The sequence below is a fragment of the Macaca mulatta genome, chromosome 5 (assembly GCF_049350105.2).
Source record: "Macaca mulatta isolate MMU2019108-1 chromosome 5, T2T-MMU8v2.0, whole genome shotgun sequence".
In the NCBI taxonomy this organism is placed as follows: domain Eukaryota; kingdom Metazoa; phylum Chordata; class Mammalia; order Primates; family Cercopithecidae; genus Macaca; species Macaca mulatta.
In genome coordinates, this window is record NC_133410.1 from 136,893,826 (window position 1) to 136,921,760 (window position 27,935).

The 27,935-nt window shown below is 39.3% G+C and overlaps 1 protein-coding gene and 1 pseudogene across 17 annotated transcripts in view; both read left to right on the top strand.

Moving 5' to 3' along the window:
• The window catches only part of LARP1B (La ribonucleoprotein 1B), a 153,818-nt gene that overhangs the window by 66,424 nt on the left and 59,459 nt on the right, over positions 1 to 27,935 (top strand). The gene's annotated exons all lie outside the window — the stretch shown is intronic.
• On the top strand, positions 14 to 27,877 carry LOC106998445 (fos-related antigen 1 pseudogene; annotated as a pseudogene).

A 27,935-nucleotide genomic window follows, 5' to 3' on the forward strand; every position in this document is an offset into this window, starting at 1 on the left:
CTCTTAGGATAAGATGTGTAAAATCTTCATGACCTTGGATCTGACAGTGGTTTTTCATATGATACTAATAGCACAAGCGACAAATGATAAAAACAGGTAAGTTGGACACCATCAAAATTTAAAAATTTTGAATCTCAAAGGATACCATACAGAGAGTGAAAAGCCAGTACAGATGTTCCTCAAATTATGTTGGGGTTACATCCTTATAAACTCATCATAAATTGAAAATATACTGTTAAACTGAAATGTATTTAGTACACCTAACCTACCACACATCATAGCTTAGCCTAGTCTACCTTAAACCTGCTCAGAGCACTTATGTTAGCCTTAGTTGGGCAAAATCATTTAAACACAAGGCATATTTTATAATAAAGTATTAATATCTTATATAATGTATTGATTACTATACTGAAAGTGAAAAACAGAATGGCTCACTGCTGCTGCCCTGCATTGCAAGAAAGTATACCACATATTGCTGGCCTGGGAGAATTAAAAAATTTGAAGTACAGTTTCTTCTTCTAAGTGCCTCTTGCTTTCACAACATTGTAAAGGCAAAATTGTAAGTCAAACTATCATAAGCCTGGGGCTATTTGTACAAAAAACCACAATACAATTTACATTTGCACCCTAATACATGAAATAGTTATAAATCTGACAAAATATGTACAGGATCTATATGAGGATTACTACAAAACCCTGATGAAAGAAATAAAGGGGCCAGGTGCGGTGGTTCACGCCTGTAATCCCAGCACTGGGAGGCCGAGGCGGGCAGGCGGATCACGAGGTCAGGAGATTGAGACCACCCTGGCTAACACGGTAAAACCCCGTCTCTACTAAAATACAAAAAAACTAGCTGGGCGTGGTTGTGGCGCCTGTAGTCCCAGCTACTCGGGAGGCTGAGGCAGGAGAATCGCGTGAACCTGGGAGGCGGGGCTTGCAGTGAGCCAAGATCGCACCACTGCACTGCACTCCAGCCTGGGTGACAGAGCGAGACTCCGTCTCAAAAAAAAAAAAAAAGCCAGGTGTGGTGGCGCGTGCCTATAGTCCCAGCTACTCGAGAGGCTGAGGCAGGAGAACTGATTGAACCCAGAAGGCGGAGGGTGCAGTGAGCCGAGGTCACACACTCCAGCCTTGGCCACAGAGCAAGACTCCGTCTCTGAAAAAAAAAAAAAAAAAAAAAGGAATAGGTAAATTGAGAAATATTCCATGTTCATATTGTAGATAGGAAGACTCAATAATGTGTCAATTCTTTCCAACATAACTATAGATTCTGTGCAGTTTATGGTCTTGTTAAATTGAGATGCATTTAGTATACCCAATCAAAATCTCAGCAAATGATTTTGTGGATATCTCCAGAGGCAAAAAAACACCTAAAAAACCCAGAATAGCTAATACAACATTGAAAATTGGAAGACTGATACTACCTGACTTCAAGATTTACTGTAAAGCTACAGTAATGAAGACAATACAGTATTGGTGAAAGAATAGACAACTAAATCAATAGAACAGAATGGAAAGTGCAGAAATAGACCCACACAGATGCAGTCAACTGATGTTTGACAAAGGAGCAAAGGCAATACAATAGAGAAAAGTCTTTTCAACAAATAGTGCTAGAAGAGCTGAGCATTCATGTGAAAAAACATGAATCTTCACCCTTCAGAAAGGGGGGAGAAAGTGGAAGGACCGTAGTCCAAAATGTAAAAGACAAAACCGTAAAAGTCCTAGAAGATGATCTAAGAGAAAATCTAGATGACCTTGGGCTTATGACTTTTTAGATACAACACCAAAACAATCCATGAAAGAAATAAGCTAGAATTCTTCAAAATTAAAAACTTCTGCCCAGTGAAAGATACTGTCAAGAGAATGAGGAAGGCCAGGTGCAGTGAGTGGCTCATGCCTATAGTCTCAGTACTTTGGGAGGCTGAAGTGGGAGGATTGCTTGAGACCAGGAGTTTGAGACCAGCCTGGGCAACATAGTGAGACTGTCTCTACAAAAAAATTTTTTTTAAAAAAGGAGAGAAGCCATTGACTGCTAGAAAATATTTGCAAATGACAAATCTGATAGAGGGCTATTATCCAAAATATACAAATAACTATTAAAACTGAGAAAACAGAACCCAATTTAAAAATGGTTCACGAAAAAATGGTTGATCAGTTTATTGAAGAAAAAAAGAAAAAACTATTGAAAGAACTGAGCTGACACTTCACCAAAGAAGATAAACAGCAAATGCATATGAAAAGATGCTCGATATCAAATATTAGGGAGCTGCAAGTAAAAACAACAATGGGATGCTACTGTAGACTCATTAGGAGCACCAAAATCCAAAACAATAACACCAAATGCTTGCAGGGATGTGGAGCATTAGGAAATCTCATTCACTCCTGGTGGCAATGCAAAACAGTACAGCCTCTTTGGAAGGTAGTTTGACAATTTTATACAAAACTGAACTAAACATACTCTTACCAAAGGATCTAGCAAATTTACTCAAATGAGTTGAAATGTATAGCCACACAATAACCTGAACATGGATGTTTATAGCAGCTTTATCCATAAATTGTCAAAACTTGGAAAACACCAAGGTGTCTTTCAGTAGGTGGATGGATAAACAAGCTGTGGTACATTCCTACAGTGGACTTACTCAGAGCTCAAAATGAATGAGCTATCAAGCTGTGAAAAGACATGGATTCATACCAAGACTTAGTTTATATTGGGTGAAAAAAGCCTATTTGAAAAGACTACATACTGTATGATTCCAACTATGTGGCATTCTGGAAAGGGCAAAACTATAGTAACAGTAAAAAGATCAGTGATTGCCAAGGGTTGGAAGAGATGAATGGACAGAGCACAGGTTTTTTAGGGCAGTGCTACTATTTTCTATGATGTTTTAATGATGGATACATGCCATTGTACACTTCTCAAAACCCATAGAAAATGTACAGGACAATTTTGATAATACTGTAAGTGTTTTCATCTATTGTAACTAATGTATCACTCTAGTGCAGGATGATAGTGGGGGAGGTTGTATGTGTTTGGGTGCAGGAGGTCTATGGTATACTCTGTACTTTCTGCTTGGTTTTCCTGTGAACCTAAAACTTCTAAGAATACCTAAAAAAAGATAACAGATTAGGAGAAAATATTTGCAAATTAAAGGAGGGAGGGGCAAAGAGCTTATTTTCTTCCAAAAATTTTTCTTTAAAAAAAGTTTTTACCCGTCTGTATGTGTTGAAAAATATTTGTAATATACAAAGAGCTCTTACAAATCGATAAGATGAATAACCTAATTTTAAAAAGGGCAAACAGGAGCTCAAGGCCAGCCTGGGTGACTTAGTGAGACCCTGTCTCTAAAAAAAAATAAAGATATAAACTAGGCAGATGTGGTGGTGTGTGCCTGTAGTCCCAGCTACTCCATAGGCTGAGGCAGGAGGATCGTGTGAGCCCAGGAGTTTGAGGTTACAGTGAGCTGTGATCGTGCCACTGCACTCCAGCCTGAGCAATCAAGCAAGACCTTGTCTCTAAAGACTAATAAATAAATTAAAATAGGCAAAGAATTTGAGTAGACATTTCTTCAAAGAAGAGATACATGGGGCCAATAGACACTTGAAAAGTTGCTTAACATCATTAGCCACCAGGGGAATTGAAATAAAATCGTAATTATACCATGTTATGCCCAACAGGATAACTATAATAAAGAAGACAGATACACTGCCAAGTGTGAGGATAGGGAGAAGTTGGAACCCTCATACCACACTGGTGGGAATGTAAAATGGTGCATCTGCTTTGGAATACAGTCTAGCAGTTTTCAAAAGGCTGAACATAGGGTTACTATGTGACCCAGCAATTCCACTTTTATGTATGTAATCCAAAGAAACAAAGACATTTATGCACATAGATGTCATGTTCTTGTACATGAATGTTCATTTCAGCATTTCAAAAAATGAACAGAACTCAGATTTTTATTAACTGATGTTTGGATGAATGTGGTATATCCATACAATAGAGTGTTTGACAATCAAAGGAAATGAAGTACTTAATTTTTTTTGATTATTATTATTTTTTTTTGAGACAGAGTCTCACTCTGTCGCCCAGGCTGGAGTGCAGTGGCGTGATCTTGGCTCACTGCAATCTCTGCCTCTCGGGTTCAAGTGATTCTCCTGCCTCAGCCTCCCAAGTAGCTGGGATTACAGGCACGCCTGGCTAATTTTTGTATTTTTTAGTAGAGACAGAGTTTTGCCATGTTGGCCAGGCTGGTCTTGAACTCCTGACCTCAAATGATCTGCCTTCCTTAGTGCTGAGATTACAGGGGTGAGCCACTGTGCCTGGCCGATTTTTAAATTTTTATTTTTTGTCTTAAGATCTTTTTTCTCTAACCTGCTTCAGAGAAAGAGAAATGAAGGACTAATACATGATACAATATGAAAGCATTATGAAGACAGTATGTGAAAGGAGCCATCATAAAAGACTACATTTTATAGAGCAGCAGTCCCCAACCTTTTTGATACCGGGGACTAATTTTATGGAAGACAATTTTTCCATGGACTGGGGGGCATGGTTTTGGAATGATTTAAGCACATTACATTTATTGTGCACTTTATTTCTGTTATTATGTTATAATATATAATGAAATAATTGTGCAACTTATCATAATGTAGAATCAGCAGGAGCTGTAAGCTTGTTTTCTGCAACTAGATAGTCCCATCTGGGGGTGATGGGAGACAATGACAGATCATCAAGCATTAGATTCTCATGAGGATCACACAATCTAGATTCCTCGCATCTGCAATTCACAAAGGGGTTCATGCTCCTCTGAGAATCTAATGCTGCCACTGATCTGGCAGACGGTGGCGCTCAGGCAGTAATGAGAGTGATAGGTAGCAGCTGTAAATAGAGATGAAGCTTTACTCGCTTGCCCGCCCACCACTCACCATGGTTCCTAACAGGCTACAGACCAGTACTGGTGAGTGGCTAGGAGGAAATGTGGAGTGACTGTTAATGGTTATCAGGCTTCTTTTGGAGGTGATAAAAATGTTCTGTAGTTGATTGTGGTAATGGTTGTGAAACTCTGAATATATGAAAAACAATTGAATTGTATACTCGAGTGAATTATACTATATGTTAATTACACATTAAAAAAATTAATAAAAAAAAAAATCGGGTTGGGCAAGGTGGCCCACGCCTGTAATCCTAGCACTTTGGGAGGCTGAGACAGGTGGATTACTTGAGGTCAGGAGTTTGAGACCAGCCTGGCCAACATGGTGAAACCCCATCTCTACTAAAAATACAAACAATGGCCGGGCGTGGCGGTGCAGGCCTGTAGTCCCAGCTACTCGAGAGGCTGAGGCAGGAGAATTGCTTGAACCTGGGAGGCGGAGGTTGCGTTGAGCTGAGATCACACCACTGCACTCCAGCCTGGGCAACAAAAGTGAAACTCCGTCTCAAAGAAAAAAAAAATCATTTAACTATATATATAAGGGTTTATTTCTGGACTGTCTATTCAATTGGTCTGTATGTCTGTCTTCATGACAGTACCACAATGTTTTGATTACTGTAACAATCCGGAACTCTAAAGCTTCCAAATCTCTTCTTTTTCAAGAATGTTTTGGCTATTCAAGGTCCCATGAGATTCCATGTGAATTTTTTGGGTGAATTCTTCTAACTGTGCAAAAAATGCCATTGGGATTTTCATAGGCATTGCACTGAAGCTGCAGATACTTTGGGTAGTACTGACATGTTAACAATATTAAGTCATCCATGAACATGAGATGACTTTCCATTTATTTGTTGTTTTTTATAACAGCTTTTTTTTGTGGAGGCAGGGTCTTATTATACCTGGTGTCAAACTCCTGGCCTTAAGCAATCCTTCCGCCTTGGCCTTGCAAGGTATTGCGATTACAGGTGTGAGTTACTGAACCTGTCCGGGTAAATGATTTTTTTGACAAGTGTATCAAGACCACTCAATGGAGAAAGGATAATCTCTTCAACAATTGATATTGGGAAAATTGGGTATCCATATGTAAAGGAAGGAAGTTAGATCTTTACTGTATACCATAAACGAAGGTGAATTAACCTGGATTAAAGACTTAAACATATTACCTAAAATTATTGAACATTTAGAAGAAGGCCTTAGGGGAAAGCCTTTGTGATCTTGGATTTGGCAGTGGTTTCTTGGGTATCACACTAAAATCACATGTTATAGAACAAAAGTAGACAAATGGAATTCTTGAAAATTAAAAATGTATGTGTATGAAAGGACACAGTTAACAGTAGGCAACCTATGGAATGGGAGAAAATATTTGCAAATTATATATCTGATAAGGGATTAGTATCCTGAGTATATAAAGAACTACAAATCAACAAAAAATATAACTTAATTTTAAAAATGGACAGAAGACTTGTATAGACAGTTCTCTAAGGGTGATATGAAAATGGCTAATAAGGCTGGGCGCAATGGCTCACGCCTGTAATCCCAGCACTTTAGGAGGCCGAGGTGGGTCAGTCACTTGAGGTCAGGAGTTTAAGACCAGTCTGGCCAACATGGTGAAACTCCATCTCTACTGAAAATACAAAAAAATTAGGGTTGGTGGTGCACGCCTGTAATCCTAGCCATTCAGGAGGCTGAGGCAGGGGAATCGCTTGAACCCTGGAGGTGGGGGTTGTGGTGAGCTGAGATCACACCACTGCACTCCAGCCTGGGTGACTGAGACTTCATCTCAAAAAAAAAAAAAAGCTAACAAACATTTGAAAAGATGCTCAAAATCACTACTCAGAATAGAAATGCAAATAAAAAAAAATCACAGGATTATCACCTCACACTGATTAGGATGTTTACCATTTAAAAAACCACACAGAAAATAACAATTGCTCACAGGGATTTGGAAAAATTAGAACCCTTGTGAACTCTCAGTGTGAGTGTAAAATGGTGCAGCCCTTATGGAATACAGGATGGCAGTTTCTCAAAAAATTAAGGGTAGAAATATCATGTTATCTAGCAATATTAATTCTAGGCATATATCCAAAAGAATGAAGGTAGGATCTCTAAGAGGTATTTGCATGTCCATGTTCAGAGCAGCATTATTTACAATACCCAAGAGGTGGAAGTAAGTCAAATGTCTTTCAATGGAGGAATGGATAAGCAAAATGTAGCATATACATACAATGGATTATTATTCCACCTTAGAAAGGATGGAAATCTTGCTGCAACACGGATGAACCTTGAGGACTTTATGCTTCAGTCACAAAAAGACTCAATCAAAGTATGTTTCCACGTATAGGAGATACCTAACTAAAGTGGTGAAGTTTATAGAAACAAAGTAAGAAGGTAGTTGCCAGGAGCTGAGGGCAGGAGAGAAACTGGAAAGTGTTGCTTAATGGGTATAAGGTTTTATTTTTGCTAGATGAAAGTTTTGGAGATCTGTTGCACAGCAGTGTGAATATATTTAACATTACTGAATTGCACACTTTAAAATGGTTAAGATGGTAAATTTTGTGATGTGTTTTTTAACATAATTAAAAATTATTTTAAAAATCCAACTACATACCAAATTAAAAAAAAATAACCAAAAGAAAACTTAATACACATAGGCTCAGACCTGTAATCCCAGCACTCTGGGAGGCTGAGGTGGGAGGATCACCTGAGGTCAGGAGTTCGAGACCAGCCTGGCCAACATGGCGAAATCCCATCTCTCCTAAAAATACAAAAATTAGCTGGGTGTGGTGATGCATGCCTGTAATCCCAGCTACTCGGGAGGCTGAGGTAGGAGAATTGCTTGAGCCCAGGAGGTGGAGGTTGCAGTGAGCTGAGATCGCACCATTGCACTCCAGTCTGGGAGACACAGCTAGACTCCATATATAAAAAAAAAAAACAAAAAACCGAAACATACACGCATATTAATAGCAGATGGAATAGACTTACAAAGTTGGCTTAGAGATAAGCATTACTAGTGTGCAAGTGTCATATAATGATAAAAAGTGAAGTTTATCAGAGGAGATAACCTCAAATTCAATGTATTTAATATTAAAGCTTCAAATATATGAAACAAAAATTGGTAAAACAAATCCACTGTTGTAATGAGTGATTTACTCTCTATATAAACAAGGCATAATCAGACAATAAAAAGTAATTTCAGAAACAACGTTTTGCCTAAGAACTGCAGAGCATATGTTCTTTTTTAGTATATACATGGTACTTAGACCTCCGCTGGTTTATAAAGTGAATTCCAAGGCTTTTATATTACACAAAGCACATTATTAGTGGAATTAAACTGGTGATTTTATTTGTTAATTTTTAAATACTTTTGTAGAGATGAGGTCTCACTATGTTGCCTGGCTGGTCTTGAACTCCTGGCCTCAAGAGATTCTATGGCCTTGGCCTCCCAAAGTGTTGGGATTACAGGCATGCCACACTGTACCTGGTCAAGCTAGTGATTAATAATAATAAAACTAAATGAAATAAATTCCCATATTCCTGAAAACGGTATGGTTTTAAATAACTCAGCATTCAAAGAAGAAATTAGTAGAAATTAGAAAATTTGAATTGAATGATAACTGAAGTTAAAAGGTGCAGCTAAGGCAATAGGCTTAAATGCAAATATTAGGGAAAACACTTGAAATTAATAGGCCAATTACCAATATTATCTTGGCTTTATTAAAAAAAAAACTCCCCCAGCAGGTTGCAGTGAGCAGAGATTGTGCCACTGCACTTCAACTTGGGCGACAGAGCGAGACTCCATCTCAAAACAAAATAAAAAAGAAACAAACAAAAAACTCCCCCAATTCTCAAAGATAGAGCAAAAGCTTCTCATTCATGTTACCTGACATTGGCTGTGGGTCAGCTATTGCAGCTCTGTATGTTTGGTTCTTCTCCAGTTGTCTTCTCATTTGGGGATTAATTCCAGAACAGCAGTTCCTATAAAATACATGCTTATTCATGTGGCAGAGGGGAAGAACAAGAGGCAGAGCCAAATCTTAGTTATATTTGACGTTGCTGCTTGTATGTGCTTTCTGTGCATTTTTTGTATTCCATTGACTATATGGCCAAGCCTATAGGCTGGGGAACATATATTTTTTCATTCCATTTGAAATTTATTTTTTAGTGACACATAATAATTGTATATATTTATGGGATATGTGTGATATTTTGATACGTGCATACCATATGTAATTATCAAATTAGGGTAATTTATATATGTCACCTCGAACATTTATCATTTCTTTGTACTTAGATGGGGAATATATATACACACACACACTATATACACAAATGTGCGTGTTTATATATATGTATATGTGTGTGTGTGTGTATATATATATATTTTTTTTTAGGGCGGGTGGTGACAGAGTTTTGCTGTCTCACCCAGGATGGAGTGCAGTGGCATGAATCTCAGCTCACTGCAACCTCCACCTCCTGGTCTCAAGTAATTCTTGTGCTTCAGCCTCCCAAGTAGCTGGAACTACAGGCATGCACCACCAAACCTGGCTAATTTTGGAATATATATATATATATGTGTATATATATATAAATATATTTTTTTGAGACGGGAGTCTCGCTCTGTCGCCCGGGCTAGAGTGCAGTGGCCAGATCTCAGCTCACTGCAAGCTCTGCCTCCCTGGTTTACGCCATTCTCCTGCCTCAGCCTCCCAAATAGCTGGGACTACAGGCACCCACCACCTCGTCCGGCTAGTTTTTTGTATTTTTTAATAGAGACGGGGTTTTACCATGTTAGCCAGCATGGTCTTGATCTCCTGACCTCGTGATCCGCCCGTCTCGGCCTCCCAAAGTGCTGGGATTACAGGCTTGAGCCACCACGCCCGGCCTGGAATATATATTCTTAAAAGGCAGGTGACAGTGGTGAATATGCATAATCTTCTCTTCTGGGGAATATGAGGATTGAACAACATAACAGAATCTGCTATAGCATTGATCTCAAGAAGTTAGGAAAAGAATTAACAATATAAACCCCCATAAAAAATATGGAAGGAAATAAATAGCAGAATTTAATTAATTACATCTAACACGTAATAGAGGACTTAATTTATGACTTAATCATATCAGGACTTAATTTTTCAAAAAGGCTAGAATTAAGCTTATGATAACAAAAAAGAAAATAGATATTTTACATGGAATGCAATAGGGGATACAGTTACTAATCATACAGAAATTTTAAAATATAATTTTAGAGCAATAAATTTGAACATTTTTATAAAGATAGATTTCTAGAAAAGTATGTAACTTCAAAATTGAGTGGTAAAGAAAGTCCAGATAGTGCTATGACAATTTAAAACATCTTCAAACTCTATAATAATTTCAAATATAGATATTTTATTAACATATCTCTTTATAATTAGAATGATTGATTTCAGGAATGCACAAATATTTCCAGTGAATAGAGCTAATAATAATAAGTCAAATATTTGTGGAAATGGTAGTGGTGGGGGAGAATACTTATGAGAAGAACCTATCGTTGGTACCTGAACTATACATAAGAAATTAGAATTCATGAGACTATGAATGAGAGTCAGGCATTACCTAGGTATAAAAAGGCTAAATAGCTGGGCATGGTGGCTCATGCCTGTAATCCCAACCCTTTGTGAGGCCAAGCCAAGTGGATAACCTGAGATCAGGAGTTCGAGACCAGCCTGGCCAATGTGGTGAAATCCTATCTCTACTAAAAATACAAAATTAGCTGGGCATGGTGGTGGGCACCTGTAGTCCCAGCTACTTGGGAGGTTGAGGCACGAGAATCGCTTGAACCTGGGAGGCAGTTGCATTGAACTGAGATCACGCTACTTCACTCCAGCCCAGGCGACAGAGCGAGACTCTGTCTCAAAAAAATAAAATAATAATAGTAATAATTTTTAAAAAGTCTAAACAATATTTTAGTAAACCAAATTTAGCAGTTTTTAAAAAAATAGATAACCAAGTTGTGTTCATTCAAGATCATGAATTGTACATTAGAAAAGTTAGTAAAGGAAATTCACATTAACAGATTGAAGAAAGATTGTGATCACTTGAATAAAAAAGAAAAAAATAGAAGAGAATAAAGAAAAATATTTGAGGTGATTGATATCCCCATTACCCTGATGTGATCATTACACTTTGTATACAGGTATCAAAATAGCACATGTACCCCAGAAGTATGTATGACTAATATACATATATCAGGTTTTTTAAGAAGCATAAAAAGTCCCCAAACCACTAACGGTCTAGGCATTAAAGAATGTCTGTAAGTCAGGCATAGTGGTATGCACCTGTAGTCCCAGCTATTCTAGAGGCTAAGGCAGGAGGATCCCTTGAACCCAAAAGTTCAGTGCTGTAGTGTGCAATGATTGCACCTGTGAATGGCCACTGCACTTCAATATAGTGAGGCATTATCTCTTAAAAGGAAGAAAAGAATCCATAAAGTAGATTTACTAAATGCTTGTAACTGTGTAACTGTTAAAACAAAATCAGTATAAGATCGTGCCTTTGCACTCCAGCCTGGGCGACAGAGTGAGACTGTCTCAAAAAAAAAAAAAAAAAAAAGAAAAGATTCAGTATACCGCTTATAAGACATGAACAAACTTTTTACGAAAGAAGCAGTCTAAATGACAGAACACAAGATGTTCAACATTATTAGTCAAGGAGATAAAAATATTTCAATGAAATAGTTCATGAAACTTACATTAGCAGTGTTAAGACATCAGATGGTAAATAGAGTTTGGGAGTATTTGGAGCAAGAACCTCAATCTGTCTGTGGGAGTAAAAAATGGTCAACCATATGCTATGATCCACCATTTCCACTCAGGAATATATTCTCGAGTTGCATTGTTTAAATATAGTAGACAACCACATGTTAATATTGGTTAACATTGATTAAACAATTGGTTAACATTGGTTAACAAAGACATTGAGCCCTTGAAATGTAGCTAGTCAAAATAGAATGTGTTTTAATTGTAAAATATTGAATTTTGAAGACTTAGTAACAAAAAGGAATATAAAATATCTCAGATTTTAATAATTATTGCATGTCAAAATAGATTAAATATTTAAAATGTACCTCTTTTTATATTTTTTGCAGTTATGGAAAATTTAAGATTACATTGTGTTTGTATTGGATGGCACTACCCTAGAGGAATTTAGATGTGTTCATCAGGTGCAATGTGTAATAATATAGCAGAATAATTCATTATAGTCACAAATTGAAAATATTTGAAGTATTTATCAGTACTTGACTATGTCATCATTATAGTAGTGAAAAGTAGCTATATAGTAGAGAAAAAAAGATTGCCATACACATCTTTATGAATACATAAAGAAAACAATGCTGAATGAAAGAAGTGAGGGTTCATACACAATATGACTCCACAAAACTCAAGAACAGGTTAAATGAAACATGATTTTTTAGGTATACTTACGTATATAGATAGTTGCATAAAGAAAAACCTGGAATAATTATTACATAAGTCAGAATTTGTTCATTGTGGGGGCTGGGGGGAGGTGTAGAAGTTTCAGAAGTTTCTAAAATACTAACAGTTGTGTTTCTCATAGTTGTTACATGAATGCATTATAAGTTGCACATATATATTTTATGCATTCTTCTAGGAGACATATTTCATAACAATACTAAAAGGCTAGAATTAAAGGGGGATGGGTACTACAAAAGAGGCAAGCCAAAGCTGATTTATTTACTTCTCGAAGGTGCCACGTTGTTGTTCCTTGGTCTAAAGTCAAGGTAGGTTGATTGTCTCTGTTTTTTTTTTTTTTTTTTTTTTTTTTTGAGACAGAGTCTTGCTCTGTCACCCAGTCTAGAATGCAGTGGCGTGATCTCGGCTCACTGCAACCTCCGCCTCCGGGGTTCAAGTGATTCTCCTGCCTCAGCCTCCCAGGGGATTACAGACATGCACCACCATGCCCGGCTAATTTTTGTATTTTTAGTAGAGATGGAGTTTCACTGTCTTGGCCAGGCTGGTCTTGAACTCCTGACCTTGTGATCCACCTGCCTCGGCCTCCCAAAGTGCTGGGATTATAGGCATGAGCCACCGCAGTTGGTCAGTTGTCTCTGCTTTTTTGTGTCCACCTATTTGTCTTCCTTTCCAGTGGTCTGCTTGAGTGGTATAAATCTGTACAGTATTGAAGGCTTTGTTAACATAGGATGTAGAGATCAGATGTCCATCCCAAAAATACGCTGGTAGGCCTTTACATCTTATTATTGGTATCATTGGCTAGCATCTGGGCTTATGAGCTCAGGTATTTCCTGGTCCACTATCTCATGATACCTTCCCCTAACTAGAAATGTTTAATTTGTATTTACAGAATAAGAGAGAGAGAAACCCATTACAAGTTGCTCAGTATTCTATCCTCTGCCCAAGTTGCTTGTGTAGAAACTTAAATATACTAATGTGTTTATCTCCAACATTTTAGGAAGAACCTTCAAATTTGAAACTTCTGAATCACATCTGCCAGTCACTTCATCTAATCTTTAGGCTCATTGCTTTTACAGTAGTGAAATATACCAGTTTTGTCCAGTACTACTTATATATTATCAGGTGAACTTATACTCCTCACTGGTGGCCTAAACATCAGTTCCCAGAATTTTTCTTGGATGTACTTAGCTTTGTGGTATTTGAGAGAACGTTTCCAGTAGTTAGGTGATTGAGACCATCAGCAAGCACATTGTTGAGAGGTTACACTGTCAACAAGAAAGCCCACCTTTAGTGGCTTTCTTCTGCCTTGACCCGGACAGCATTCTGGAATTATTGGGGTCCTTGAGCCTTGGAAGACCGGATGGCTCTCATTCACTTTGACTTTGCTGATTACTTCACTGTCTTATGCAGCATCCCCCTTAGAAATGAGGCAAGTCCTTACCTGTATTTATTTCAGATAGTGAAAGGAACTTCAATTGTGGCAGAGTATTTGGTATAAAGGTGGAAATGCTGTACACATTTATCAGGAGATGGCTGGCAGACAGAAACAATAGCTTCATACTGACTTGTCAAGAGGGAGTCATGTAAACTTCCTGTCTCCTTACCATCATTTGAGGTGAACTTTTCTCCTTATTAGAGAAGTACACCAAGTTGAGAACCTGTCTGGCTAAGCTTGTTCTTGACTAGCAGTCAACTATGTGCAAACTCCATTGGGAGTGCAGTTCTGGACCGAAACCTAACTTCTGTGAATCTCAGGCAGGGATCATTTTTACCCTCTCCACCTCATGGGGTTGTAAAGAATTTGAAAACTGTAAAAAACTGGGCATATATGAAGAAAGAACAAAGACCAGATGGTTATGTGGGACCAGAAACAATGCTACAAATGGAGGGAAGACCAAGAATTTAAAGAATATGGAAGCTTAGGCAGCCTTTACATAGAAACTGTACCATCAAAGTATAGTCTGTGGAGTTCTTCCAGGTGCCACAGTTCCATTATTAGTCCTCTTAGGTTGTATATTTCTTTTTAAAATTTATTATTATTTTTTGGGATGGAGTTTCGCTCTTGTTGCCCAGTCTGGAGTTCAATGGTGCAATCTCGGCTCACTGCAACCTCCTCCTCCTGGGTTCAAGCTACTCTTCTGCCTCAGCCCCCCGAGTAGCTGGGATTACAGACATGCGCCACCACACCTGGCTAATTTTGTGTTTTTAGTAGAGACGGGGTTTCTTCATGTTTCTCAGGCTGGTCTCAAACTCCCAGCCTCAGGTGATCTGCCCGCCTCGGCCTACCGACGTGCTGGGATTACAGGCATGAGCCACTGTGCCTGGATTATGTTGTATATTTCAAAATGCAAAATTCTTTTGCACTTTTCCTAAACCTTACTCTGAAAGACTTCTCAGACCGCTTTCCTTTCATGGACAACGTGAGCTCTCAAGTTAACTGTAGTCACTCTCTCTTTAGAAATGGTTTTGAGGCCGGGCGCGGTGGCTCAAGTTTGTAATCCCAGCACTTTGGGAGGCCAAGACGGGCGGATCACGAGGTCAGGAGATCAAGACCATCCTGGCTAACACGGTGAAACCCTGTCTCTACAAAAAAAAGACAAAAAACTAGCCGGGCGAGGTGGCGGGCGCCTGTAGTCCCAGCTACTCGGGGAGGCTGAGGCAGGAGAATGGCGGGAACCCGGAAGGCGGAGCTTGCAGTGAGCTGAGATCCGGCCACCACACTCTAGCCTGGGCGACAGAGCGAGACTCCGTCTCAAAAAAAAAAAAAAAAAAAGAAATGGTTTTGAACTAAAGTTCTTTCTGCTGGAGAGTCAAGTGAATCAAGAGACCTGATTTCAGAGGCCAGGCACAGTGGCTTATGCCTGTAATCCTAGCACTTTGGGAGGCTGAGGCAGGCGGATCACAAGGTCAAGAGATTGAGACCATCCTGGCCAACATGGTGAAACCCCATCTCTACTAAAAATATAAAAATTAGCTGTGTGTGGTGGTTTCTCAACCTCAGTACTATTAACATTTCGAAGTAGGTGATTCTTTGTTGTAGAAGTTGTCTTATATGTCATAGGATGGTTAGCATTATCTCTAGTCTCTACCCACAAGATGCCAGTAGCATCCCCCCTCCCCAATCCCATGACAATAAAAAATGTATGGTGGAGGTGTGGACAAAATCAAAACCCAGTTGAGAACCACAGAAGTCAGCCATTATTTGTGTTCTTTTTCCCTTGTGTGTAATGTGTTGTTTTCCTCTCTGGCTTTCAAGACTTTTACTTTACCATTGATTTTTAGCAGTTTTACTGTGATGTGTCTTGGTTTGGTTTTCTTTGAATATATCCAATTTGAGGTTAGCTGAAACTTTTGAATTAGTAATTTGATGTTTTTCATCAAATTTGGGGACATTTCAGTCATTAATTCTTCAAATATTTTTTCTGTTCCTTATTCATTTTTTACTTTGGGAATTCACTTACAGGTATGTTATGCTATTTGATAATGTTTCACAGGTCCTTGAGGTTCTTTCTGTTTTTTTGTTTTCTTTTTTTGAGATACTACCCAGACTTCTTGTGAAATCCTGGGCTCAAGTGATCTTCCCACGTCAGCCTCCCGAGTAGCTGGGATTTCAGGTGTGAGCCGCCATGCCTGGTTCTTTCTGTTTCCTGAAATATTTGTGTTCTATAGATTGGACTGTGTTTATCAGTCTGACTTAAACTTCACTAATTTTTGTTTATCATTTTCATTCTATTTTTAGACCCGTCCAAGTATATATTTTTCAGTTCTGGAATTTCCATTTTTTATAGTTTGCATTTTTTCGGCTGTGATTTCGTATCTGTTCACTTATTAAGACCATGTTTTTCTTCTGTTTCTTCAAATATATTTATAATAGTTGCTTTGAAGACCTTGTCTTAAAATCTGACATTTGACATTTGAAATCTTGTGATAACATTTGAGCGATCTACTGACTGCTTTTTTACCTTGACTATGTGTTACATTTTCTTATTTATTTTCACTGCTAGTATTTTTTAAAATTTTATAATGTGCATTATACATATGCTGTAGAGATTATAGATGTCATCTTCCTCTGAAGGCTGTTGAGTTTTTTTGTTTTATTGGGTGTTGTAGGCTACACTTGCAATTGTGTAGGCTTATTTTACTCTTTGTTAGGTTAGATCTGTGGAAAGCCTCTTTAACTTGATAACCTCCACATTATGTGTCTCCTCTAGATCTTGTCAGGTTTTATATTAGGCTTTGCTAGTGAGTCTAGAGCAGGTCTTATTCTCTGTACTTGATTGTAGATCTTATTCTGTAGCATGGCTTCATTTCAAAACTGTATCACAGATGAATGCCCAGAGTGTTAACGAGTGGCTTACAAAGGGTATCCATTCTTAACTGGGCTTGTATGCTCACCATCCCCCAGCACTACTGGACCTTTAGTATATCTGTTCAGCTTAACCACATAGCAGTCACTTTAGGATATGTCTTAGGTAGTCTTATCCTGAACACATGTGCTCTGCCTCCAGGCAAGGACACACAGCAGCCTGACCCTCACATGGACTTATTGCCCGACTCTTCCCTGCATAGATTGTCTCCAGTGCTCTATTCCACAGGTTCCACTGCTTAAACTGTACTGAACTCTAAAGCACTACCTTCTCAGCTCAGCAGGACAGTTATACTTTGCTTGGGCTGAAGCTTGCTGTGCCATGGTTAGGAAATTGTACCCAGAAAGAGAGCTGGGGTGATTGTGGAGCCCATTTTGTGAGCTCTTCTTTCAGAGATCACAGTCTTACACTACTTTTGTTCAATCCCTAAAAATAGTTGTTTCATATTCATATCGGTTTTATGGTTATTTACATTAGGAGGCACAGGCTGGTATTGGTTACTCCATCATAGCCAGAAGCAGAAGACCATACACATTACATCATAAAATTAAAAAGTCTGACAATATTAAGTCTTGGTAAAGAAGTGGTACAACATGAATTCACACATCACTGTTGGTATTACATTAAGTTGTTACAACCAACTTTAGTATTACTTATTAAAGTTGATTGTTTATGTATCCTAAGAAGCATCAGTTCCATTTCCACATGTACATATGTATGCATACATATTTCTAGTGTGCATCAATTCCATTTCTAGTTATGTCTATACGTATACATATAGAGAAACTTTTGAATGTGTGGACTATGAGACACATACATGTTGTTAAATCTAATAGCTTCATTATGTCTAAAATGGTATTATATGTATTTTGTATACAATGGTATGGTATTTAACAGTGAAATAATTGGTATAGAAATGAAGATGATTTTAAAAACAATGCCAATATAGATCAAATAAGAGAATGGTAAAATGGTGATAGTTGTTGAAACTATGTGATGTGTATATAGGACTTTGTTATACTATTCTATTTTTTTATATGTTAGAAAAATTCCAAAGTAAAGAATTTTTAAAAGTTTGGTAGATGGTAGCCATATAATGTATGCAGAAAATATGATTTTATTAATATACAGTTCCAAAACAAGGGAAATGAAATATATTGCATAGGGAAACTTTCAAAGGTAATAAATGAAAGAACAGTTAGGAAATTGGTCTTTGCTAAGGTCAATATAGTGGTTTTTCTGAAGAGAAGGAGGGGAATGGGATTGGGCAAGGGCAAACAAGGGACTTCTAGGATATTGGCAATGTCCTATTAACATAGATGGTAGTAGCATGTAGTATTCATTGTATTAATTTTTATACCGTACACATAGGTTTCATACAAGATATTTCAAAGTAAAACAGTTATTTAAAAATAGCTGGATGAAAGAATTTTGAGAATTTTACGTTGGCATAATCAAGGGCAGCATCCTAGAGAAGCCTAGAACTTAAAACTAGGTCCTAAATAATGAATAGTGTGTATTATAAAACATCTGATCTAGTTATGCTTAGTATTCCTGACCAAAAATGAAGGACACAGAGGATAACTTCCATTGGAACACATTCACCTTGACTACAGTGTCTATCCCATTTGTTCACTCATTCATTCATCTATCCATTTATTCATTTAACAGATATTTGAGTAGCTGTTAGGTGCTAAGCATAGTGATAGGCAATTTGTGAACAGTGTTGAGGAGTAATGGAGTTTCCAGTCCCCAGATTCTTTATGATTCTCCTCTTTGTTGAGCTGGGATGAGAGACCTCTTTTGTATATTTGGTTTGAGGCGTGAACTAGTTAGCCCCAAACAACTGGCTGGCTTCTTTCTTGCCCTTTTTCTAAGACTGCCTGGTTTCTTTGCTCAGATTTCTGTGGCAGAGTCTTTCCCTTTTTCTCACTGCTAAGACAGCAATTGAAAAATTTGCTCTTTTATACATTCTTTCAAAAATTCCTGCCCTTGATGCATGCAAGAGTTTTGCCTTATTAGACAATGTTTGGATATATGTACAAAATCAAACCAGAGAATAAGTAGTCTAGCTAGAGAGGGTAGCTGGTGGGCTTGATTTATGAAGGGGAACAGTAAAAAAGAGAAGTTGAGGACAGAAAGTAGTGTGGGGTGCTCTAAGTGGGTAGATTGCCTCTTCAATGTTGAAATCTGTATATGGTTATTGCTAGAACAGTGGCTGAAGAAAATCTTGTGTTTCAAATAAAGTGGATTGAAGAGTACTTTTTGTGACCCAGAATTCAAAATTAAAAACTTATAAAGTCAATAAATGGAAAACAAATGAGTTTCTGAAGTGTCTTCATCAAATATAGAATTATGGCCAGTAGTAAAAAAAGAAAAAAGAGTTATGGCCAGTAATTATAATACAATCTGTAAAGTTTCTAGTCACTCCTTCATTGATAGAATGCAGTAATATATAAGCACAAATGTATTTATTAATAGCCTGTTGATATAATTTATGAAAAAAAATACAGAGTTTACAACTTTTTTTCAAAATTGGCTCCTGAGTAACAAAAGGTTTCTTGACATTGTCTAATGAGAGCTAAGTATGTGAATTATCTAACAGAGTTCAATATTATTTGGGAATAGGTTTTAGAGCCCTTTTAAGTTGAAAATTGAGAATGATCAAAATATTCCTAATTCTCTTAAATCACCAGTAAAATACATATCACTTTATGCATAGCCTTACACTTTAATATGCATCTAAGGCTGGGCAGTTGCACATGCCTGTAATCCCAGCACTTTGGGAGGCTGAGGTGGGTAGATCACCTAAGGGCAGGAGTTTGAGACCAGCCTGGCCAACATGGTGAAATCCCTCTCTACTAAAAATATAAAACAATTAGCTGGGCATGGTGGTGGGCGCCTGTGGGAGCTACTTGGGAGGCTGAGGCAGGAGAATCTCTTGAACCTGGGAGGTGGAGGTTGAAGTGAGCCGAGATTGCACCATTGAACTCCAGTCCAGCCTGGGCAACAAGAGCAAAACTCTGTCTCAAAAAAAAAAAAAAAGCTTCTAAATATGTATGTAGTAATGTAGCAGGATCATATTTATAAAGTAAAATATTGAAGTGCTTGAATTTTGAAGTACTTGAGCATATTTATAAAGATTCTAATTTGGTGGGTCTTCCTGTCCATAGTCATCTTTCTCTTTAGAAACTTATTTTTTTTAATTTTATTTTTTTATTTTATTTATTTATTTTTGAGATGGAGTCTCATTCTGTCGCCCAGGCTGGAGCACAGTGGCGGGGTCTCGGCTCATTGCAACCTCCACCCTCTAGGTTCAAGCAATTCTCCTGCCGCAGCCTCCTGAGTAGCTGGGATTATAGGTGGTCACGACAATGCCTGGCTAATTTTTGAATTTTTAGTAGAGATGGGGTTTCACCATGTTGGCCCGGCTGGTGTCGAACTCCTGACCTCAAGTAATCCACCTGTCATGGCCTCCCAAAGTGGTGGAATTATAGGCGTGAGCCACTGCCCCGGCCTGAGGTTAATATTTAAAATAATTATTTCTACTTTTAGTTGTTATTTCCCTATGCTTTTCAGCATTTTTTGAACATGAAAGGATATGGTAAAACTATACTTGTTTGGGCACTTTTCAGTGGTCAGGACATTTTCGAAATGTATTCATCCTTTCGTTAGGTTTTTCTTTCTGTGCATTAACAGTTGGGTTTGATTACATCAGTGCATACATTCATTGAGTAGAATAGCAAGTGGCATTGCTAGCACATTTAAAAAGTGTATTATTATTGCTAAACAAGTATAATTGATTTTCTATAAGTTAAATGTTAGCACTACAGTACTCTGAAGATTGTTTGGGTAGGTGAGGAGGGACCAGATTGCAAAGTATCTTGAAAGTTACATAGGAATTTAGAATAAAGAGCAATTGTAGTTTTTATAAAGAAAGTGGAATGATCAAAATAGTGGTTTAATAGGTTTATATATGTGAGGCATTAACCTAGATCAGAATAGAGGAGGACAGAAGTTGAGTTAAAAACCCACTTATAATAATCCAAGGGTGAAATGAAGTGCTAAACAAAAGGAATATTGTTTATTTTCTCCACATTCGTTAACAACTTACGTGAGAATGAAAAAGTGCCAAAATTGGAAGAGATTTTAAAGAAACAGTTCATAATACCTTGTGAAAGAAGTAGGGACATTAACAAGGAAAACCTAGGAGAGAATGATCTTGAGATCAGATTTGGAAATGTTGAGTTGATGTCATGGTGTCTATTCATGTGAAATATCTTTTACCCTCTCTCTAAATCCTAGAGATGATAAGAAGGTCAGAAATGTAGATTTTGGAGTATTTAGTAAAGAAGGGAGACTTAAAGCAGGAAAAGTGATTGAACGTTTTAAGTTATTAAAGAAAAGGAGAGGGAACAATTGAGACAGGAAGTCCACTAGTGGTAATTTGGAGGGGAAAAAAATAGGTGTGGGCCGGGCGCGTTGGCTCACGCCTGTAATCCCAGCACTTTGGGAGGCCGAGGCAGGCGGATCATGAGGTCAGGAGTTCGAGACCATCCTGGCCAACATGGTGAAACCCTGTCTCTACTAAAAATACAAAAATTAGCCAGGCACTGTGGCACACACCTGTAGTCCCAGCTATTCAGGAGGCTGAGGCAGGAGAATCACTTGAACCCAAGAGGCGGAGGTTGCAGTGAGCCAAGATCGTGCCACTGCACTCCAGCCTGGGCGACAGAGCAAGACTCCATCTCAAAACAAAACAAAACAACCAAAAAATAGGTGTGGTTATTATATATAGTTTCATTGAAGAAGCCAAGAAAATAAACGGTGTCTGAGATTATGACCCATAAAGGGACACATTCTATCTCAACTATAGGTTTAATTTTTTTTTTTTCAAACAGGGTCTCACCCTGTTGTGCCCAGGCTGGAATGCAGTGGCGAGATCATAGCTTACTGCAGCCTCAAACTCTTGGGCTCAAGGGAGCCTTCTGTCTCAGCTTCCCCGGTAATTGGAACTACAGGCATGTGTTACCACACCTGACTAATTTTTTACTTTTTTTGTGGAGATAATGTCTCGCTGTGTTGCTCATGCTGGTCTTGAATTCCTGGCCTCAAGTAATCCTTCCACATCAGCCTCCTGAATAGCTGGAATTATAGATGTGAGCCACTGCACTCAACCAGCTTTCATCTTTTTTCCCCCACTGACTTCTTGTTTTAAGGCAGGGAAAATTGCTTGAACCCGGGAGGTGGAAGTTGGCAGTGAGCCAAGATCACACCACTGCACTCCAGCCTGGGCAAGACAGCAAGACTCTGTCTAGGAAAAAATAAATAAATATAAAATAAAAAAATAAAAATCCCTTACTGCTGACCACCTTGGACCTACCATCAGACTGTAATTCACATTGACATGAATAGGAAGTGAGAAAGTCAAAGCACCAAGCGTTCTTTCAAGCAATTTGGCTGAAGGGAAATCCTTGTTGCTTAAACTTCCTCTTTCTAGTCAGACCAATATGAGTTGCAGAGAAATGTATACTTTGAAAGACAATGTAATTTTCTCACTTAATGTTATGAATATTTTTGCGTATCAGTAATATGCATCTATATTTTATTCCCTCCAAGTCTTCATTTCGAAATATTTCAAACCTCCAGAAAAGTTACATACATAATATGAGGAATGCCAGTATATTGTTCACCTAGATTCGGCAAACATCTTACCATATTGCCTTTTTTTCTACGTATAATATATATAGGTGCATATATGTACATTTTTTTCCTGAATCATTTGAGAGTTACTTGTAGACATTATGTCAACTTATCCTAAAATACATCAGCAAGTATCTCTTAAAAACAAGTATACTCTCCTACATAACCACAATGATCAAAAACACAAGAAGTTTAACATTGATAGAATGCTATTATTGAATATGCAGTTTATATTTACATTTCTCCAATTATCTCAGCTGTCCTTTTTAATTTCTTTTATTTTTTTCTAAGTCAGTTCCAGCCAGGAATCACATATTGCATTGAGAGTCATATAATTTTAATGTTCTTTCATTTAGAACAGTTATGCTGCTTTTTTTTTTTTTTTTTTTTGAGGTGGAGTCTTGCTCTGTCTCCCAGGCTAGAGTGCAGTGGCCTGATCTCGGCTTGCTACAACCTCCGCCTCCTGGTTCAAGCAATTCTCCTGCCTCCGCCTCCCAAGTAGCTGGGACTACAGGTGTCCGCCACCACTCCCAGCTAATTTTTGTATTTTTAGTAGAGATGGGGTTTCACCATATTGGCCAGGCTGGTCTCGAACTCCTGGCCTTGTGATCCACCCACCTCGGCCTCCTGAAGTGCTGGGATTACAGGTGTGAGCCACTGCGCCTGGCCTGCTTTTTTTTTTTTTCTTTTTGGCTATTAATGACATTGATGTTTTTCAAGAGTTCAGGCCAGTTGTTTTGTTCTTCAGTTTGGATTTGCCCAATATGTTTATATGATTAGCTTCAGGTTAAGTTTTTTTTTTTTTTTTTTTTTTTGAGATGGAATCTCGCTGTCACCCAGGCTGGAGTGCAGTAACACGATCTTGGCTCACTGCAGCCTCTGCCTCCTGAGTTCAAGTGATTCTCCTGCCTCAGCCTTCCGAGTAGCTGGAATTACAGGCATGCACCACCACATCCGGCTAATTTTCTGTATTTTCAGTAGAGACAGGGTTTCACCATGTTGGCCAGGCTGGTGTTGAACTCCAGACCTCAAGTGATCTGCCCACCTTGGCCTCCCGAAGTGCTGGGATTACAGGCGTGAGCCACCATGCCCAGCCAGGTTAAGTATTTTTGACAAGAACATTATATAGGGAATGTGCCCTGTTCAGTATATGCTCTCTAGAGACACGTGATGTCAGTTACAAAATTTGATGTGGTTAGAATTGGTGATTTGGTCATTTGGGTATGATGATATCTACCAGATCTGCTCACTATAAATGTACCTTTTCTTCTTTGTAATTAATAAATGATCCTTGGAGTGATATTTTAAAACTGTGTTCCCCAACAGTCTTTATTCAATATTTTAGCTTCCACTAATGATTTTTGCTTGAATCAGCTATTATGCTTATTATAAGATGGTGATTTTTTTTTTTTTTTTTTTGAGGTGGACTCTCGCTCTATGCCCAGGCTGGAGTGCAGTGGCACAATCTCGGCTCACTGAAACCTCCACCTCCCGGGTTCAAGCGATTCTCCTGCCTCAGCCTCCCGAGTAGCTGAGACTACAGGGCGTACCACCACGCCCAGCTAATTTTTGTATTTTCAATAGAGACGAGGTTTCACCATGTTAGCCAGGATGGTCTCGATCTCCTGACCTCGTGATCTGCCCGCCTCGGCCTCTCAAAGTGCTGAGATTACAGGCATGAGCCACTGTGCCTGGCCAAGATGGTGATTTTTAAATTTGTTATTCCCTGTACGTCTGTCAGTATTCTTCTATAAAGAAGAACTTTCCTCTCCACTTCATTTTTTATTTTTATATTTTAATTTTCTCCCTTTTTAGTGCTAATATGGACTCCAACATGGATTTCTATCTGTTCTTGTCGTCATTCGTTTTGATGTTCAGAATATCTCAAACCTAGTCAGGTTAGAGCTCTCTCAAGATGGCTCCTGCTTATAACCAGCATGTCCTCATCTGTTCAGCAGATGTATATTTTATGGCGCAACAAAGTGGTTTTCTTCTTTCTTTTTTACTTTTGTTTTTTAATTGTGATAAAGCATACACAACAGAATGTATTATTTTACAGTTTTAATTTTACAATTTTGGTTTGCTTTTTTTTTTTTTTTTTTGAGATAGAGTTTTGTCACCCAGGCTGGAGTGCAGTGGTGCGACCTTGGCTCACTGCAACCTCCACCTCCTGGGTTAAGCGCCGATTCTCCTGCCTCAGCCTCTTGAGTAACTGGGATTACAGGTGCCCGCCAGCACACCCAGCTCATTTTTGTATTTTTAGTTGAGACAGAGTTTCACTATGTTGGCCAGGCTGGTCTTGAACTCCTGACCTCAGTTGATCTGCCTGCCTTGAACACCTAAAGTGTTGGGATTACAGGCATGAACCATCACACCTGGCCTTGGTTTGCCATTTATTTATTTATTTATTAATTTTGAGACAGAGTCTCTGTCGCCCAGGCTGGAGTGCAGTGGCGCAATCTTGGCTCATTGCAACTTCTGCTTCCTGGGTTCAAGTGATTCTTCTGCCTCAGCCTCCTGAGTAGCTGGGACTACAGGTGTGTGCCACCACGCCTGGCTAATTTTTGTATTTTTAGTAGAGATGGGGTTTCACCATATTGGCCAGGCTGGCCTCGAACTCCTGACCTCGTGATCCATCTGCCTTGGCCTCCCAAAGTGCTGGGATTACAGGCATGAGCCACGGTGCCTGACCAGTTTGCCTTTTAAAATGTGGTCTTCTCTGGTTTATCCCTGGCCTACTTCTCTCATTGCTTTGATAGCTTGTCCAGAAATAATAGACTCTATTCTTAAGTTTTGGGTTTTTATTTATCAACTGTATGCTAATGACTCCCTTGTGTCTTTTTGGGACTCTAGAACTATATTACCAGTAGCCTACTAAATTCTCCAGTTATTTGTCTTATGTTTCATAGGCATCTTTTTTATATTCTGTCTCTCATTTAAAAAAATGAAAGAAAACCTACCCCAAACCTGTATTTTTTATTTTGCTTGGATGCCTTAGGAGTCCCCATCCATTTATCCTAACTTCTAACATGTAATTTGTCACTAGGTCCTATCAGTCCTTTCATATTCATTCCTACTGCCATGCGTCATCTCTCTATAGAAGTTTTATAGGAGGTTTTTGGCTTTAGTTCATTGTCTTTCTAGCTTAACTCTTGTCAGAGTAGTCTTTCCTCCTTATTTCTCATTTCATTTTTTTTTTTCCTAGCAAATAAGATAATTTACTACAAGTCCAAGAAGCAGTTCTTGATTTTAGGCAAAGCTTTGTATAAGACACCAAAGAATGACTTTGCTTTTCTTTACCCCTATCTTTGGTGTACTTTCCTCTGTGTTAGCTTCATTTTCATTTATGCTTTCTCTGAGTGGGCGCAACAATGGCCATTGATAGTTTCAGGCTTACATTTTTTTCAAAGTAAATGATTCCAAGGAAAATCCTTCATCCTTCTAAAATCCTTCATCATCATAAAATATAAATGTGATTATCTCTCTGTTTTTCTTAATTCTATTCAGTGGTTCCTCGAACCCCCTTCGGGATAAAGTTCTTATTTGGCAAGCAAGAATTCATGAATTCTTGATTTGGCTTTCACATATTTTCATTGTCCTGTTGCTCTTGCTTTAAAATTTATATCTATACATACCAAGTTGCATGTGCTGTTTCCTCTGCCTGCAGTGGCTTTTCACATTGTTTACTTGCCAAACTCGTTATCTTTTAGCTAAATAAACCCCAGTTCAGATACTACTCTTCCAGGAAATTTTTATTTGATAAATTTTATGCTCAATCCCAGAAAAATTACTCTCCTATTCTACCTTTGTACCACATATGTATGTTTGTTTTTGACTTATACTAAATTGTAATCTGTTTACAATTTTTTTTTTTTTTTTTTTTTTTGAGATGGAGTTTTTGCCCTGTCACCCAGGTTGGAGTGTAATGGTGTGATCTCAGCTCACTGCAACCTCCGCCTTCTGGGTTCAAGCAGTTCTCCTGCCTCAGCCTCCCTAGTAGCTGGGACTACAGGCACCTGGCACCATGCCCAGCTAATTTTTATATTTTTAATAGAGATGAGGTTTCACTATGTTGGCCAGGCTGCTCTGGAACTCTTGACTTCAGGTAATCCACCTGCCTCAGCCTCGCAAAGTGCTGGGATTACAGGTGTGAGCCACTGTGCCCAGCCTACAAATTTTCTTTATATCCATTAGATCATTAAATCTCTTTGTCCCTTTTTGAACAAGGCAAGGTATAAATTTATTAAAAATAACAGTAACAAAAAAAAAATTAGGCTTTGGTTGTGCATCCAGTTGTGGTAGACTGGCTAATTCAGATCAACCCTATTGCTGAGAACAGCTGAAAAAGTAGGTTTAAAAAATCTGTGTGAAGGCACAGTAGAGGGCCAAGACAGTAAAACATCATGTGGTCAAAATCTGGAGAGTCAGAACCCAGCAGCCGTGGACCCCGTGGAGCCGCCAGCCCCGGGCCTGTTCCGAGACTTCGGGGAACCTGGCCCAAGCTCCGGGAATGGCGGCAGGTACCGCGGCCCCGCGCAGCCCCTGGTGGCAGCGCAGGGCAGCCCAGCAGAAGTTCCACCTCGTGCCAAGCGTCAACAACATGAGTGACAGCCAGGAGCTGCAGTGGATGGTACAGCCTCATTTCCTGGGGCCCAGCAGTTACCCCAGGCCTCTGAACTACCCCCACAACCCCAGCCAGGAGTCATCCGGGCCCCAGGGCCGCCTCCAGGGGTACGTCCAAGGCCTTGTGAACAGATCAACCTGGAGGAAGAGGAGCGCGCCGAGTAAGGCGGGAGCGGAACAAGCTGGCTGCGGCCAAGTGCAGGAACCGGAGGAAGGAACTGACCGACTTCCTGCAGGTGGAGACTGACAAACTGGAAGATGAGAAATCCGCGCTCCCGAGAGAGATTGAGGAGCTGCAGAAGCAGAAGGAGCGCCTGGAGCTGGTGCTGGAAGCCCACTGACTCATCTGCAAAATCCCCGAAGGAGCCAAGGAGGGGGACACAGGCGGTACCAGCAGCACCAGCAGCCCGTCAGCCCCCTGCCGCCCTGTAACTTGTATCTCCCTTTCCCCAGGGCCTGTACTTGAACCTGAGGCACTGCACACCCGCACGCTTATGACCACACCCTCCCTAACTCCTTTCACCCCCAACCTGGTCTTCACCTATGCCAGCACTCCTGAGCCCTGTGCCTCAGCTCGTGGCAAAGGAGTAGCAGCAGCAGCGGAGACCCACCCTCTGACCCCCTTGGCTCTCCACCTGTTCTCGCTTTGTGAGGCACCCGAGCCTTACTCGCTGCAGGTGCCACCCTAAGCAACATCTCCTCCCCTTCCCACACCGGTCCAGCTGACCTGGACAATATCCCACACCCAACTCCAGCAGCTTCTTCTCCATCCCTCTAATGAGACTGACCCTATTGTGCTTCACAGTAGAGCCAGCTTGGGGCCACCAAAGCTGCCCACTGTT